The sequence below is a fragment of the Vicugna pacos genome, chromosome 5, assembly GCF_048564905.1.
Source record: "Vicugna pacos chromosome 5, VicPac4, whole genome shotgun sequence".
In the NCBI taxonomy this organism is placed as follows: Eukaryota; Metazoa; Chordata; class Mammalia; order Artiodactyla; family Camelidae; genus Vicugna; species Vicugna pacos.
This window is the reverse complement of record NC_132991.1, coordinates 33,179,765-33,196,547: the sequence shown is the minus strand read 5'-3', so window position 1 is coordinate 33,196,547 and position 16,783 is coordinate 33,179,765. Positions and strand designations below refer to the sequence as shown.

The window sequence follows — 16,783 nt, the reverse complement described above, 5'->3', positions numbered from 1 at the left end:
CAATCCTCTATAGGTTTAGTACACATGTGAGAAATGTGAGAAAAGAAAATGAGAATATGATTATAATAAAAGATTTCTTTTTAAAAACTCTCTTTTGTTACCAGGGAGAAGAGCAGAAAAGTCCCTACCTTTGAGGTTTGGAAAGATCCTGGTTTCAGTTAAACCCTGAGCTAAACAAAAACAGAAACTTCAAGTATGTAACCTATGTTATTCCCTCTTAATTTTTCCAAATTGTTGAATCTAAGGTGAATTATAAGATTAGAGACTTTTTCTATTGAATTTTCCAGGTATTGTTTTCAAAAGGTCATTTCCAGTAGTTGAAAGACTTAGAAAACAGAAAGATGTGACTTGCCATATCAAAGAAAGATCATTTTAGAAATAAAAGTTGTGACATTTGAGGAGGACCTAAACTTGGCAGAATTGTGTCTAGAAGAGGAACAGCAGATTTTGAAAGTATTGGGAGTCATATAGTTCATAATGAAAGATTTCACCACATGATTAAATTCAAAATCTTTCTCTCTTTCCTAAACAATGCACATTTTGATCCCTATCTTCTTGTTTTCAAATTTGGAACTGAGTACCACTTTAGCTTCAGAAGTATTGCCTTTAATGTTTGTTTAGAAGTATCAGATTTGGATTGTCTTTTCATTCATTTAGTGGGTTCACTATATTATATCAGGAGGGCTAATTTTAGGAAGGAGAGAAAGATTCATATTTAGTATTTTTCTTGACCCTGACATACATCCCCAGCCTTTCACTGTCAGTGGATGAGTGAGGATAGCCACTTCTGCTGGGTCCTTGTTTTAGATGTGATGGTCTACCAATCTGGGAGTCTTACCATACTATTTTTCTAGGAGCCCTCCTCAATATTTGTTTTCAAAGGCCAAATTATTACCTGAAATATTTCTACTTGTTAACATTAAATCAACATCCTATTTTGTTAAGTTAAAAATGACGTAGGGCTTTATTCACACATTTTCTCTTTCTTTTCACTGCATAGCCTTCAGAGGCATATCAGGTGTAGAATATTGATAGTATTGTGCCAGCATGCTCTAACACATGATTTTTGGTGCCTTTTAAAGCATAAGTCTGTTTGTGCAGCACAGTCCATCATGGATTTTGTAAGACTTATATTTTAAAACTGGTCATGATCCACCATCTGAAATTCATACTAATGTTTGGAATTTTAAATAAAACTCCTTTGGCAAATGGCCATCAGCCCCTTGTCCAGAACACTTGATGATTTTGCCAGATTAGGGTCGTATAACAGAGCCTGCCACCATCCCCTGACACAGCAATGAGTTCTGCCTGACCTGCTTTACTTCCTGACCCCAGGGGAACACCCCACTGAGCTACTTCTATTGGAGCTCCTCAATCCAAAAGGCAGCCGCCTCCGACAGAATTCCACTGACTTGCTTTGAGACTAGCAAAGTTTACAGGTTGACCATTTAGCCTAAGGAGGCTTAGGCTTTCTAAGCACACCAACTCCTGAAAGGACAAATTGATCTCAGCTGAACTATCTCCTTTGACAAGCCAGGTCCTTGCCTTTAAAATTTTCCAAGCAGGGAGCAGACGTCAGTCTTCTTGTTCATCTTTATTCCTGGTCTCCATGGTATGCTTTACAAACTCTCCAATCACATTATCACCTCTTTCACTTCTGGTTTCTCAAGACTTCCTTACCTTAGCAAATATTTAGCTGGGAAGTTAAATGCCTGTCTGAATTGCAGGCACTTCAATTTTTCCTCACTTGCGGGTGGGGAGCAGTTTCTCTTCTTTACAGGCGGGAAAAGGAAATGAATGGCACTCTCTATTTGATGATCCATTTAAACTCCCCTTTCCAATTTATTTTCTGCTCTATAGAGGCAGGAAGTGAGTCATTGTGATTTAATAAAACCATTAGATTGTTTCTGTCCTCTTTTAGTTAGGTCTGGCATAGATGTATTTAGCATTTTTTTTTCAGAAAGTAAATGTACTAATTGCATACTATTTTCATTATTGGAGCTTCAGTAGAATTTCCAAGACAATAGGAAAAGTTCCCTCAAAATCCCATTGCACTACTTTATAGAGTAGTCAGCAGGTTATTGAAAACTGTGGCTGGCAATTTTCACAGTGTTCAAAAGAGTTAAACATTCTTACTAAGCCATCACTAGCTTTCTGTTCACATACTTCTGATTAAATTTCTGCACACTTAATTCTCTGAAGTGGTTAAATGCATGTGGAAAAAAAAATCATGAAATAGTTTTCCCATTTCCCCATTCCATGTGACTTTCACTTTGCCAGGAGATATAACCTGCCTCCTATTGATGCAAAACATCAACTGGAATTGAACTTGCTCTAATGCACTACGACCTTGAAATTGGAAATCTAAATACTCACTCTGTATAAATTATAAAACATGAATGTCTGAGTTCTTATAACTAGGAATGCATTTGTTGCTTCTTTTCTTTCTTTCTTTCTTTCCCTCTTTCTTTTTATTGGAGCTGTAGCAAGGGCTTTCTACCAGAGATAATTCATGGAGTCAAAAGCCAGAAATACATCTAAGCCAGGTTCACCGGAAAAAGCTGATGCTCAAACACCAGAAGCAGAAATAAAGTTAAGAATAACAGTTCTGGAAGATGGGGTTCAGTAAAGATGAAATGAAGGAATCAATAAGGAATAAGTAAGAGGAGGCTCATGAGAAAATCCACAAACCTTGGTGCATATTTAAGTTTTGTTTTAAGGGTTTGTATTACATGTATTTATTTGAATTGGCCTAGTTTAAATAGCCAGAGGTAACTGTGAAGGAAATAGATACATTTTTCTTATTTATGTGTCATTTTTTGGTGGAAACCTAAGGTGCCTATGAAAATGAAACTTCAAACTTGCATTCCTCTAAAGCTATTAGTCTGTATATTAAACTCCTGGCAAGTTCTTATTTATTTATGGTTACACAAGCCAATGTATTTTAAATGTATGAGGCTCTCTGGGAAAACAACAATAACATACACAATATAGTGAACCTCAATGGGTCCAGAAGGCAGATTTCAGTCTATGATCTGAAACCAAATTGTGAACCAGGGAGTAAGTGAAAAGCCCTCTAAATGATAAATGACAGTCCAGAGCTTACTCCAGAGGAGAGGTTGGCACACTTTCAAAACCTTACCCAGACAACTGTATAGACAGTCAGGCAGCAGATGAAAACTGGTAACATTGACAGTCATGAGAAATAACAGCTGATTTCTGTAGAAGGACACTGGCCTCTTCATGCAAAAAAGAAGTGACTAGGGACCATCTGTGCAGCCCCACATCCCTCTTGAGTTCCTAGGACATTTCATTATACCCAGTTCAACAATTAATAATCAAAATGATAAACCTGAAGTCATCATTACAGAAGGTTTAATAATTTTCTTCAAAAGACAGTTTTCATCCATTGTTAAAAGGGTTGGCTTCAGTTACATGGTAAAAGTTCACACTAAATATTTGATTTTCCTGATAATGCTAGACATGCTAGATTTTGCTAGTTGTATTCCAGATGAATGCATCTTGGTTGGAAAAGGACTGGTATATTGCAACAAACAAAGCCATTAATTTGGAACTCCTGTCCCTCACCCTCCCAATAGAATATGGCTGCGGAGTGGCTATGTTTGGAGTGGTGATCAAGGGAAGGAGTAGAGTCTGGGGTGGATATTCACTAGAAACCTGCAGAATTAGATCCCTGATGTCTGAAACCTCTAGGACCAGATATCCCATTGCCAGCGAGTAAGTGGTACTTAAATTTTATGGTGCGTGTTTTCACCTTTATCTGCTGCACAGGTTATGGAAGTCAAGATTAAGTGGCTATTTTAGGAAAGGGGAATGGAGCCAGAATGAGATTACCTCACAAGCTGGTTCTGCTTAAGAGACTAGCTAATTTGGGGCCTCTGCTAGGATTGCAGGTGCTGCTTGTATTCTGCTTCTCGCCACAGGAGGACTCTGAATAGGGCAGTAGACACCAACATTTTCATCTTTTTTCTTTGGCTGCAAGAGAGTTCACAGCTTAAATTTGGTGCTTAGATATTACAGCTAACTTTCGCCACATTTAAAAAATTATAACTATTCTGTGTTTTGCCAAATTACTTATGATTTTTTCTTTATTGTGATCTTAATGAGTTAGTTCTTCATCTTCTAATATATGTCTTTTGTAGTAAAATTTGATAAGAAATTAACTTGAAGCACTCCATAGGTTTCTTGGAACAAAAAGAAAGGAAAAAGGTAAGAAAATTCCAAAATAAAAAGAAAGGAAATGGGTAGAATATTTCAGACAATGCAAGAATTGTGATTGTTAACAACAATGTTAGAAAATGGCAAATGAAACTTTAAAGTTTTCGTATGTGTTTAATAAATATCAAAAGGCACTTAAGCTGTGTCCATTTAACACTAATTGCTCTGAATCATAACTTCAATCATGGCATGTCTATGGTTACATTGCCCTGAACTATAAACTGGTAAAATTCTTTTAAAAATTCTTGAATTAGGTCTTTGTTACCCAAACAACTTATTGGAGGAGGAATGTGTAGGATCGTCTATATACATATATGTACAAAGTTTGCAGCTTTGTAAAGATGTCCTGGCTATTTCAGAGTATCCAGGATTTTTTCCTCTATAACAGTATTTTGACTGCAGATATGGAAACAGAGGTGGTTGTCATAGAGAAGAGTGAAGTTTTGAGTATGGGTGAGTGCATGTACAGTTGATCCTTGAACAACCCAGGAGGTTAAGGGCACAGCCTGCTGCAGTTGGATCCACATTTAACTTATGGTTGGTCTTTTGTATTGGTGGTTCCTCCATATCCATTGTTCCTCTGCATCTGCAAATTCAACCAACAAGGATCTTGCAGTACAGTAGTATTTATTACTGAAAAAAAATCTAGGTATAAGTGAACCCAAGTTGTTCAAACTTGTGTTGTTCAAAGGTCAACTACATACGGGTGTATATTTGAACGAGAGCAATGGCTAAACAGAGGGCTCCTTAATATTGGTGACATGAACTTTTAGCATTTACTGTGTATTTTATAAAAACATATTAAAGAGGTGTTAATATATTTAGTCTTTTTTAATTGCCATGAAAATAAACACCAAATCCTAGGCAAAGTCAAGTGATATTTTATATTTGTCATTTGTGTGAGTGCTACCAAATCCATCAAGCTATTGTAGAAGACTAAATTAGTTCAGTAGGACTTATTTTCCAAGGCCGCTTATGTTTTGTTTTTTGGTAGACTGTTTTATTCAAGGTATTTATAAAGAAATCTCTTAAAAAATTAAAATCATGATTTAAATGTGTGTTTGTGCATGTGCCATTCTTTGAATAAAGCACAAAAACTAGGTAATAATATAGTTTGCCTCTTTATGCATCCCACTAATTGAAAATAGTTCTTATGAAAAAGCACAGTGAACTTCAGAATGTGAATAAAAATAAAATCAAGGCTCAGTAATCTGCACAGAGGTTGTATTTCATTAATATGTGTCTCGTATAAGCAGTCACATGTAAAAATAGACAGCAAATAAGACTAAGAGTTTAAAATTACAAATTATACATAAAATGTTAAATTAATTAGAGGGTTAATTAAGAAGCATGAGTTAAGAAGAAAACTAGTCAATGTGGTACAACATTTGATAATCAAAGTCATTTTTCTACAATTGTTAAACATAATTTGGCTCATAATGTTATCCTTTGGTAAATTGTAGCAGCACTATATGATGTATGTAGCTTATTAACAGTTTCATTAATTGCTATTAGAGGAAAGATGCTACGAAAGCTGGTACACATAGGAACAAATGTTAAGGCAGATGGTTGAAATTAGTGAAACGTGATCAGTTGCTGAACTAGTTTACTTAATTAGCTATCTACAGAAGAATAGTTGAAATACATTTGTCATACTGGCTTCAGGAAACTGAAATTCAGGAGATAATTGTATTATATCATATTTAAAAAGTAACAAGACAAACAGCAAAGAACTGTTGGCACTGACCCTCAGCCCTTAGTTTGTTTTGTACTGAGTGGGTGAACTGTTAGAATATGTGAGAAGTTTTTCTATTAAGGAATACTAACTGCACTGACGCTGCTCCACTGCCTGTAACAGCGAAATCAGGGAGAAGAGCAAGTGGGAGTCGGCCACCACCCACATTTTCTTGATGCTGTTACTTCTTAGTAAATAATTCTAGAATGATTCTCAGAGGAGCTGAACAGATTTTTGAAATAAAAATTTCATGACAAAGTTCCATCTTCAGTGAGATTCCAGAAAATTCTAAGGCACCACATTATAATTTTCATGCTCAGGTCATTCTTGGCTGTATTACTGGTGATGAAAGGGAAGGAATTAATTTTTCAGGTACTAAATTTTGGTTAACTCTGATAGTTGTGAATTCGGCACCAGTACCCACAGTAAACAACAAAGCCAAAGATGGTATGGAGGGGAGGGGACAGCTCAGTGGTAGAGTGAGTGCTTAGCACGCACAGGATCCTGGGTTCAATCCCCAGTCCCTGCATTAAAAAAATCAGTCAATCAATCAAATCACCTCCCCCTAAACCAAAAGGATTAAAGGCAGCGGACATTTCATTGGTGCAAACTCTCCACCTGCAGCCCGGGGTGGGGGAAAGGGGCGTCTCGCTGCGGGACAGGGCGGGGCCGAGGGCGGAGCCGGGAGAGCCCACGTCAGCATCGGCGTCAGCGTGGGCACGTTGGCGTCGAGGTCGGCGTCGAGGTTCAGGTCGAGGGTAGGGGAACGGCAGTCGGCGTCTGCAGGCACAGAGGCGGGCGAGAGCTGGAGCCTCGGGCGTGGAAGAGCAGGAGAGCTGCGCCCAGCAGCTCGCGCCGTGTCGGCGTCCTGCCGACTGACTGACGCTGGCCTGAATTTTCTTTTTAAGCTACATTTTCCTCTTTAAGACACGTATTTACTTGCATTCGAAGTGGAGAGCCAGGCTATCAGTGTACAGAAGGTTCCGGTAATACAGTCTTCGTCGTTCAAGCATATTGTAAGTGAATTTTGAATGGTTGTATTAACCCATGTGAATCTGAGTGACAATTATGAACACGTGTGATCCATTAACAACGCAGCTATCCTTTCCCGTATTAGACTATAGTGGGCTTCTCTCTGATAATGTTAGTTTATAAATTGTTTGCTTTAGGAACAGTAAGGCTGCTGCTGCTGGTGGTTTGAACTTTGTAACCTTTCTTGACTTCACCATCACTCTTGGACTCGGGAAAGAAGGTAAGCGTAATATCATTTATTCCTAGTATATTTATCGGCACTGTGCCAAGAACTTTTGAACTTTTCAAGGTGAGGTCATAGAGAATGCATCTGAATTTTTAAAAGCTTATTTTTATAATTTGAAACCAAAAAAGTGAGAAGTGGAGGTTACTATGTTTTTGGATATATAAACCATGTAATTAAAAGATAACTTCTTAGTAATATAGAAATGATATTTATTATGAGATGTGTGGGTCCATTTTTATGTGTTTTCTGTGGAAGAACTTTAATATAAAATGTAGTCAGTCTCTGTCAAATTACCATCCTACTTCCATGCTTTTACTCAGCGAAGAAAATAAGGTGTATCTTTACTACCTGTTTAAAGTCGTCATAATTCAGATCTCAAGTCTAATATGGTTCATAAAAGACAAGATGTTAAGCATGATGCTAGCTTGTTAGAATTTAGGAATGAAATTTAGGGAGCCTAGAATGATCATTTAAAATACAAAGTAGCTTAATTTTATCCTCATAAATGATATGCTATTACAAATACTCGATGTGAAAAATCTAGATAAGAGTGTATCATAAACTGAGTAATCAGGCCAATGGTGCCATTATTTTTAATTTTTACAACATAGGCCTGGCTCTAAGCAAAATTTGAGTCAGCATAACTATTTTTGAACATTATGAAGTACCTTGGTGACCTAGGTTCTTAGCTTAAAGAATATTTTATTAAATTATTTTCACTGAACTATTACTGTTATTTGTTACACACTCATCATTCCCATGTACTATATTTGTAATGCCTTAAGAGTAGAAACTATATTTGTAATGCCTTAAGAGTAGAAAGATTATTACCTATCTTTCCAGTCATTGTAAAAACCAAAACTGACAGGTGTTCACTGAACATGTCTTGATTCAAAAGCTTTTTACTTTGAGTGTTATGAGTACTTGGGAAAGCTGCTTCTACTTTGTATATAGATTGTTCCTACTCTGACAGCAAAAATATGGGATAATCTACAAAATTATAACTTATTTGTACTCATCAGAGAGTTAAGACAACTAGTGTCACTGAATTCCCTCCAAGGAGGGAAAAGAATCTCTAAGGAGATCAGAGCCACACAAAATTTGCCTTTGATAGAGCACAATAAAAAGAGGAGGCAGCTATAAAATCAGATAGGAAGAAAACAAGTGTGTGATAGTTGATTTTATGTTTCAACTTGATTGAACCATGGATGCTCAGGTATTCAATTAAACATTGTATATTATTATCAAATTGTATTAACGTTATTGGATGTGTTGGTGAGGATGTTTCTGGATGAGGTTAACATTTGAATGGGTAAACTGAGTAAAGCAGATCACCTTTTCTGTTGTGGGAAGGCCTCATCCAATCCTGTGAAGGCTTGACCAGAATAAAAGGCTAGGTAAGAAAGTATTCTTTTTCTCTCCCTGACTTAAAGCTTGAATGTTGGTCTTCTCCAGCCATCAGATTTGGACTGGAATTTCATCATTAGCTCTCCAGTTTCTCAGGCCTTCAGACTCAAACTAGAAGTACACCATCAGCTCTCCTGGGTCTAGACTTCTCAGCTTTCATAATTACATAAGCCAGTTCCTTATAATAAATTTCTTTACACTCACACACACACACACACACAGACACACATACACATACACATACACATACATACATCCTGTTGGTTCTGTTTCTCTGGAGAACCCTGACTAATACAAACTCAAATTTTTCACAGATTCTTAAGTCAAATATGGATCAGCAAAACAGTTTAGAACCCCTGAAAGCCCAGCACAAAGGAAAGTCTGCAAGCACTCACCAGTGTTTGTCCATATGCCCTAATTGGGTGCTCATAAATAGGATTGGAGGCATAGTAGGAGACCTAAAAGAAACTCTTTATTGGTGCAGGCATGTGGATGGTGACTGGCTGCTACTGATGGAAAGGTGCAATGTCTGGCCCTTTTCTGAATCCATTTCTTACATGCAAAAAAGTTGTCTCTCACTGGGGATGGGTAGGTAACCCTCCATAACATCTCTCACCCTGATACCAGGCAAAGTTTGATTGCCATTGGGGTAGGAGTAGAAGAAAAAAGTTGTCTGCCACTGGAGAGTGGAATAGGAGATTTACTTGAGCCCAAAGTCTTGTGCTAATGACAAGCAGAGTTCTGTTACAGAATAGGGCCATAAAACTCAATTTTTCACAAGAATGTATCATATTCTCCATTGATACAAGGCAGATTTGGGCTGCCATGATGAGAGGAGAAGGAATGCTGAGACAGCTAAAACAAGAGACTGAAAATACCTAGGCACCCACATAAGCCTAGCACTTAATAATAAGCACTAAATAATAAGCAGGCAGTCTATCTCTGGGGGAGAGGAAGAATTCTGGAGAGAGATCCCTTTGTGGCATGGGTGTGCAAACTCTACTGAAAGGTGAGAATGGAACAGAAACACTGATAAAAATCCTACAGCACTCTAGGTCTCATACTAAGCACAAAGTAATAGCAGTTGACCATTGGAGGAATTTGAAGTCTATGGTAAAGTGAAGATAATTAGAGCAACAACCAAATCCAACTGAGTTCAACTACTATGTAGATTTACCCAACTGCCATGCTAATGGAGTGACAGAAAAAGTAATGTGCCCATTTCCTGTTTTAAATTTACCTCATAATTTTTCTTTTATACACAATTTCTGCATTTGATCAAATATCATATGATAAACAAAAAAGCAGCAGCAACAACAATAACCCATTAGTAAGAAATAAACAATCAGAAATCAAGATGTGACCCTGGTTATGGAACATTAGATGAAATACTTTGAAATAACAATGATAAATGTGTTAAAGGGTGTAGTGGAAAAGAGAAACACATGCATAAACAGATGGGAATTTTCAGTAGGCATATGGAGATAAAAAAAGAATCCAATGAAAATGCTGGAAAATGAAAAACATGCTAACAGAAGAAAATTTCAATTGATGAACTTATCAGCAGTCTGAATATAGCAATGGAAAGAATTAGTTAACTTTAAATTAGATCAATAGAAAGCATTAAAACTGAAACAAAAGAGAGAAGAAAAGAATAACAGAATAGGGTATCCAGTAGCTATGGGATAATATGATTTAATATATATACTGTTACAGCTTCATGAGAAGATAGAGACTATAGCACAGAATAAATATTCAAAGAGGTAATGGCCAGTTGTTTTCCAAAATTAATTAAAGACCACAAACAACAGATCAAGGAAGGTAGAGATTTGCAAGCATGGCACATTAAAAGAAAAAACAGTTTGGCACGTCATACCCAAACTTCTGAAAACCAAATATGAAGAGAAAATCTTGAAAGCATCCAGAAGAAAAACATTACATACAGGAGACCAAAGATAAAAATGACAGCAGGTTTCTTGTAAGAGACTAAACAAGGCCAAAAGTAATGGATGAATATCTTTAAAGTGCTAGGGAAAAAAGCTGTTAACTCATAATTTTATACCAAGCTAAAATAGCTTTGAATAATGAAAGTGAAATAGAGGACTCCTTAAGCAAATGAAAGATGAGAAAATTTATTGGTAGTGAATTTTCACTATAAGAAATGTAAAAGGAAGCATTTCAGTCAGAAGAACTATGATACAAAATGAATATTTGGATCTACACGATTGACTAATGCTGTACATGATAAAATAAGTGAGAATATAAAACAGTTTTTCTTTTTTTTAACACTTTAAAAAGATAATTAAATGTCTGAACCAAAAGTAGTAATACTGTATTGTGTGATTTATAACATCATTAGGAGGAAGATATATGAAAACAATAGCAAGAAATTAGAAGGAAATGATATTGTTTGGTTTTTACAGCATAGTGATGTGATGTATTTTTGGAAGGTTAAAGATGTATATTGTAAACCCTAGAGAAGATGCTAAGAAGTAAAATAAAAAATTATAACTAATAGGCCAATGGTGGAGAAAAAAATTGAATCAGAAAATACTCATTTAAATAAAAAAGACAGGAAAAATAGGGGAAAATGAAAAATATATGGCACATTTAGAAAATAAATATTGGTAATTATATTAAACATAAATGGTGTAAACATGTTGCTTAAAAGCTAGGTGTTGTCAGATTAACAAGAGCAGGATCCAACCATATTTTGTCTACATGAAACTCAATTTAAACATACAGATGTAGATAGATTCAAAATTAAATAATGGAGAATGATGTACCATGTAAACACTAATCAAATGAAATTGAATCAAGTACATTAGCATTAGACAAAGTAGACTTCAGAACAAGAACCATCACATGAAATATAAAGGGACATTACATAATGATAAAGGGGTCGTCTAGTCCAGGAACTTTAACAGTCCTAAACATGAATTCTTTCAAATGATAGAACTTCAAAATATATGAAGGGAAAACTGATAGAACTGAAATGATAAAGAGGAAAATTCATGATTATAGTTGGAGAATTCAGCATTCTTCTCTTTATATATGGCTCATGTAGACAAAAACTTCAGTAAGAAGACTTGGACAATACTATAAACCATCTTTACCACACTGACATCTGTAGACTATTTCAACAATATAACAAAATACACATCCTTTTAAGTGCATACGAAATATTAATGAAGACAGAACATTCTGAGTCATTAAAAAATGCTGCAAATGATAAAGAATTGAAATCATTCAAATTATGATGTTCAGATAAAAATATCAGAAAAATACTTGGAAAATTCCTCAATGTTTGGAAATTAAACAATACACTTCTGAATATTCCATAGATCAAAAAATAAATCACAGAGCAATAGAAAATACTTTGAAATGAATAAAAATGAAAATATGGTATATTAAATTTGGCAGGGTGCAGCCAAAGAGCTGCCAAGTTGGAGATGTATTGCATTCAATACTTACATTAGGAAATTAAAAATGACAATGATTTTTTTGGACGTAACACCAAAAAACAAGCAAAAAAAAAAAATCAAATGGGACTATATCAAACTAAAAAGCTTCTGTGCAGCAAAAGAAACAATAAAATAAAAAGGCAACCTGGTGGGGTAAACTATTTGATAAGGAGTTAATATTGAAAATATATAAAGAATTCATGCAACTTAGTAACAATAAAACCCATTCAAGTCAAAGAATGAGTAGAGGCCCTGAGCAGACATTTTCTAAGGAGATGTCCAGGTGGCCAACTAGTAGATGAAAAGGTGCTCAGCATCACCAGTCATCGGAAAATGCAAATCAAAGCCTCAGTGAGATAAATGAGATCTCTCACATCTATTAAAATGGTTATTATCAAAAAGCCAAGAAATAATAAATGTTGGCAAGGATGTAGAGAACCCTTCTGCACTGCTAAAAGAAATGTAAATTGGTACAGCTAGTGTGGAAAACAGTATAACATTTCCTCAAAAAGTTAAAAAAAGAACTACCATAGAACCAGCAATCACATTTCTGGGTATATAGCTAAAGAAGGTGACATCACTATCTTGAAGAGATATCAGCATAACCATATTTATTGCAGCATTATTAACAATGGCCAAGATACGAGAACAGTCGAAATGTTCATTGACATATGAATGGATAAAGAAAATGTGTGATATATATATATTTGATAAGGGTTAATACACACACACACACACACACATACAGTTGACCTTTGAACAACAGGGTCAGATACTTAGGAATAAAAATAAAGTGTGTGTGTGTATGTATATATATGTGTGTGTGTGTATATATATATATATATATGGCCATTTTACTGAAAACCACTAAATATTACTGACATCAAGGAAAATATAAGTAACTGGAGAGCAGTACTGTGTTTATGGATCTGAAGACTCAATATTGATAAAATGTTAATTCCCATAATTTTCATCAAAATTCCAGCTGCTTTTTAAAAAGAAGCTGATTCCAACATATACATGGAAATCCAAGGGACCAGTATTACCCATAATCGTTTAAAATGTCCAAAAATTTAGAGGACTCACACTATCTGCTTTCAGAATTTACTATGAAGTTACACTAAACAAAACGGTGTAGTATTGATTTGAGGATAGACACATTGAACAATGAAACAGAATTGAGTCTAGAAATAGACCCACACATATATGGTCAATTGGTTTTTGATAAAGGTGCCAAGGTTATTTAATGGGTAATGAATAGCCTTTCAGCATGTGAGATTGAAAGTTTTGGATCTGGATGCAAAATAATGAAATTCAGCACCTGTATCAGACTCAAAATGGATTATAGTCCCAAGTATAAGATCTAAAACTAAAACAGTTTCCATAAGAAACATGGCAGAAATATTTTTTTTACCACATTTGGCAGAAGTTTCTCAGAAGGACACACACACACAAAAACATATATTATGAAAAGAAAATAAATTTATAGTACTGGCTGTGACTTTGAAAAATTCCATGCTTAATATGGTACTCATTTTTCTTATCTATAAACAGAGATAATAGTCCCACCTTAATAAGTTTCTAGTGAAGATTGAATATGTAAAGCATATGGTAGGTGCTCAAATTAGTGGATCTGTAATTATTTTTATTAGCAGTAATACTAACAATGACATCTAAAATAGGATGATTCTCTTCAAGGATTTTCTTGCTTGTAAAGCCTTATCTTTCAATAGGAAATGCTTACAAGTTTTTTAAACTTTCCCCACAAAGATTAGAAAGAAAATTTATCCTAGAACTTAGTATTAAACTTTTTCTTCCTTTTTACTTATAGTCATTTTTAGAGGGATATGCCACTGGAAAAATTAGTCAAGGTGAATTTTAAATCTGTTTCTTCCCATGTCTTTTCTTTCCTCTCCCTAATTTTCTCAGATCTATGAAATGGTTGGATTTATATTGCTTTGATGCCTTATCATTGGCCAATGAGGACCAATTTTTATTGAGTAAATACTAATAATAGTTAATACGTTTCAAAAATTGAATTATGGTAATCCTACTTTAAATGTGTGTGTGTGTGTGTGTATTTTTCTTACTGGAAGTCATTCTCTTCTTATGACAAGGCCTTGAACACTTATAAGTTTATCTTTGACATGGGCATTAAAATGTAAAACCACACACCATGATATTCAAAACTGACTTTTAGCAAAGAAATAATTTTGTGTTTTGTCATGTGCCCCATCTTAAGCCATCGCTGATCTCTTTACAGGCTTGGTGACTCAATCTTTTCTCCGTGATTAGAGAACCTAACAGCATTTTTATTTTGGCTTCTTGTTGATTACAGCTCTAACAAGTGAACAGAAGGGCTTATTTGTTAGAAATTCTGGTGAACAGCTTGCTGTAAGTTTAATCAAAACAAGTTTTTATTCAGACTAAGCTTGTCATTCTTGGTACATGAGATAGCAGTAGATAGAGTCCTTCATGGGATCTTGAGGAAAGGCTAGACCACAAGAAGGGGGTATACACTTTTAGGGCTCCTAGAAGGTCTGTGTTTGAAGACTGCATGTTTGTTGATGTCTTACATAAACTGATGAGTTTTTTTCAGTTTATTCAAACTATCCGTTGAAAACATGTTAAAATATAGCATGGAAATTTTATGATTTGCTATTAAAAGTAATTATGTTAAAGATTTTGCATTGTAATCTTATTTTTAGTGATTATATTCAGTGTTTGGAGAGAAAATCAGGTTGAACATATTTTCTCTGCATAGTTAGTATCACTACCACTAGAACAAATTGCTAATAGTAGAACAACGGGGAAGCTAAATGTGAACATAAAGGCTAAAAGGAACTTAATGCTTATGCTTTTATCAGTTGGCTTTCCATATGACTCAAAACTAGGGTCAGTTTCAGAGAGAGACCACAGAGTGCTGGTCAAAAAATCTTGTCAGGAGAAGTTTAAAGGATGAGGGCAGTTATTCTAGAAAAAGGTCAAAATTGATTTTATCTTTTGCATTTTTGAAGGTCGCTGTTTCTCTACAGCTGGAAGTGATTTAGTTCTCCTTCCCTCATCTCAGAACATTTGGCAATGTCTAGAGGACTTTCTTGTTGTCACAAACTTGTAGGGAGGTTTGCTACTGGCATCTAGTGGGTAGAGAACAGGGCTGCTGTTAAACATCCTGCAATGCACTGGGGAGACCCCCCCTCTGCAAAGAACTGTCTAGCTCGAAATACCAATAGTGTCAAGGTTAAAAACACCCTGTCTATGGTCTCTGATAATTTTCTTATCTTTGAAGCATAGGTATGTAAACTTGGTCTATTTAATAATAGAATATTCCCTACCAATTAAGAGTTATCTAACTTGACCAGGGTTATGAGAAAAAGTTATTTAAACATCTTGACTCTCTGTAAACATTAGATACATGCTTTCCTCTTTAGGTTGCTTCAAAAGTTGTATTTCAACAGGTATGGAAAATAAAGTAGATTGTCCTATGATTTTTTATCATAAATGAAATTCCTTATTAATAACTTTTTGTCAAGCACCAACATTTTAGATACATTGTCTATTCTTCATAATAAAGTAGGGATTATAATGGCCATTTGCATATGGAGAAAGTAAAGAGAGGTTAAGGTTACCTGACTAGGTAGTAGCATTAAACATTTTGAATATAGGTTTTTCACCTCAACATGTTCTGTCCACTGCATCCTTCTACTAACTGCTTTGTATGTGTATAATAATTGTTCTTAAGATATAACAATGAAAGATAATTACGAGTTTAAAAAAGTTTTATGTGCCTGCTTGCAAAGTGGAGAGATAGGCTATATCTATTATATGTTCTTGTTCCTATATTTCAAGTTATTTAATATATTTAAAAATCAGCGAGCCTTTGGAAAATGCAAGAAAACATCTCATTATTCTAAGTAGTAAATAACAGGAAAGAACATGTTTATCTTTACTTTTTGTGTGAATTCTATCTCAGGATAACTGAATAGCTGATGAAGGGTGGTTTTTCCTTTTTTTTGTATGTGTGTCTTTTTGTGTCTATTTTTTTAAAATAAAACTATTTTTTAGAGCAGTTTCAGGTTCACAGCAAAACTGAGCAGAAAGTACAGAGAGTTCCCATTACGTTCCACCCAGACCTCTTCCCCAAAGCTCCTCCACTATCAGCATCCTGCACCACAGGGTACGCTTATTTCAGTTGATGAACCTACATTGACATGTCATCACCCAAAGTTCACAGTTTACATGTGAGTTCACTCTTGGTATGGTATTGTCTAAGGATTTTGACAAATGTATAATGACATATAACCAACATTGTAGTATTATACAGAATAATTTTGCTGCCCTAAAAAATCCTCTGTTCTTTGCCTGTTTACCTCTGTTTCCGCTTTAGCCCCTGGCAACCACTGATCTTTTTTTACTGTCTCCATAGTTTTCATTTTCCAGAATGTCATATAGTTGGAATCATACAGAATGTAGTCTTTTCAGACTGGCTTTCATTTAGTAATATGCATTTAAGTTTCCTCCATGTCTTCTCACGGCTTAAGAGTTTATCTCCTTATAGCATTGAATAGTAATCCATTGTCTGGTTGTACCCTAGTTTATGTATCCATTCACCTATTGAAGGACGTCTTGGCTTCTTCCAAGTTTTGGCAATTGTGAATAAAGCCACTATAAACACTTACA

The 16,783-nt window shown here is 35.2% G+C and overlaps 1 long non-coding RNA gene across 2 annotated transcripts in view; it reads left to right on the top strand.

Annotated features, from left to right (window-relative positions):
* The first annotated feature begins 6,731 nt into the window (after positions 1-6,731).
* The window catches only part of LOC140696368 (uncharacterized), a 157,384-nt gene continuing 147,332 nt past the window's right edge, over positions 6,732-16,783 (top strand). For both annotated transcript variants that reach the window (XR_012072595.1, XR_012072594.1), the window contains exons 1-2: positions 6,732-6,990; positions 7,144-7,226. This is a non-coding gene — a long non-coding RNA (uncharacterized lncRNA). The remainder of the gene's footprint in view (positions 6,991-7,143; positions 7,227-16,783) is intronic.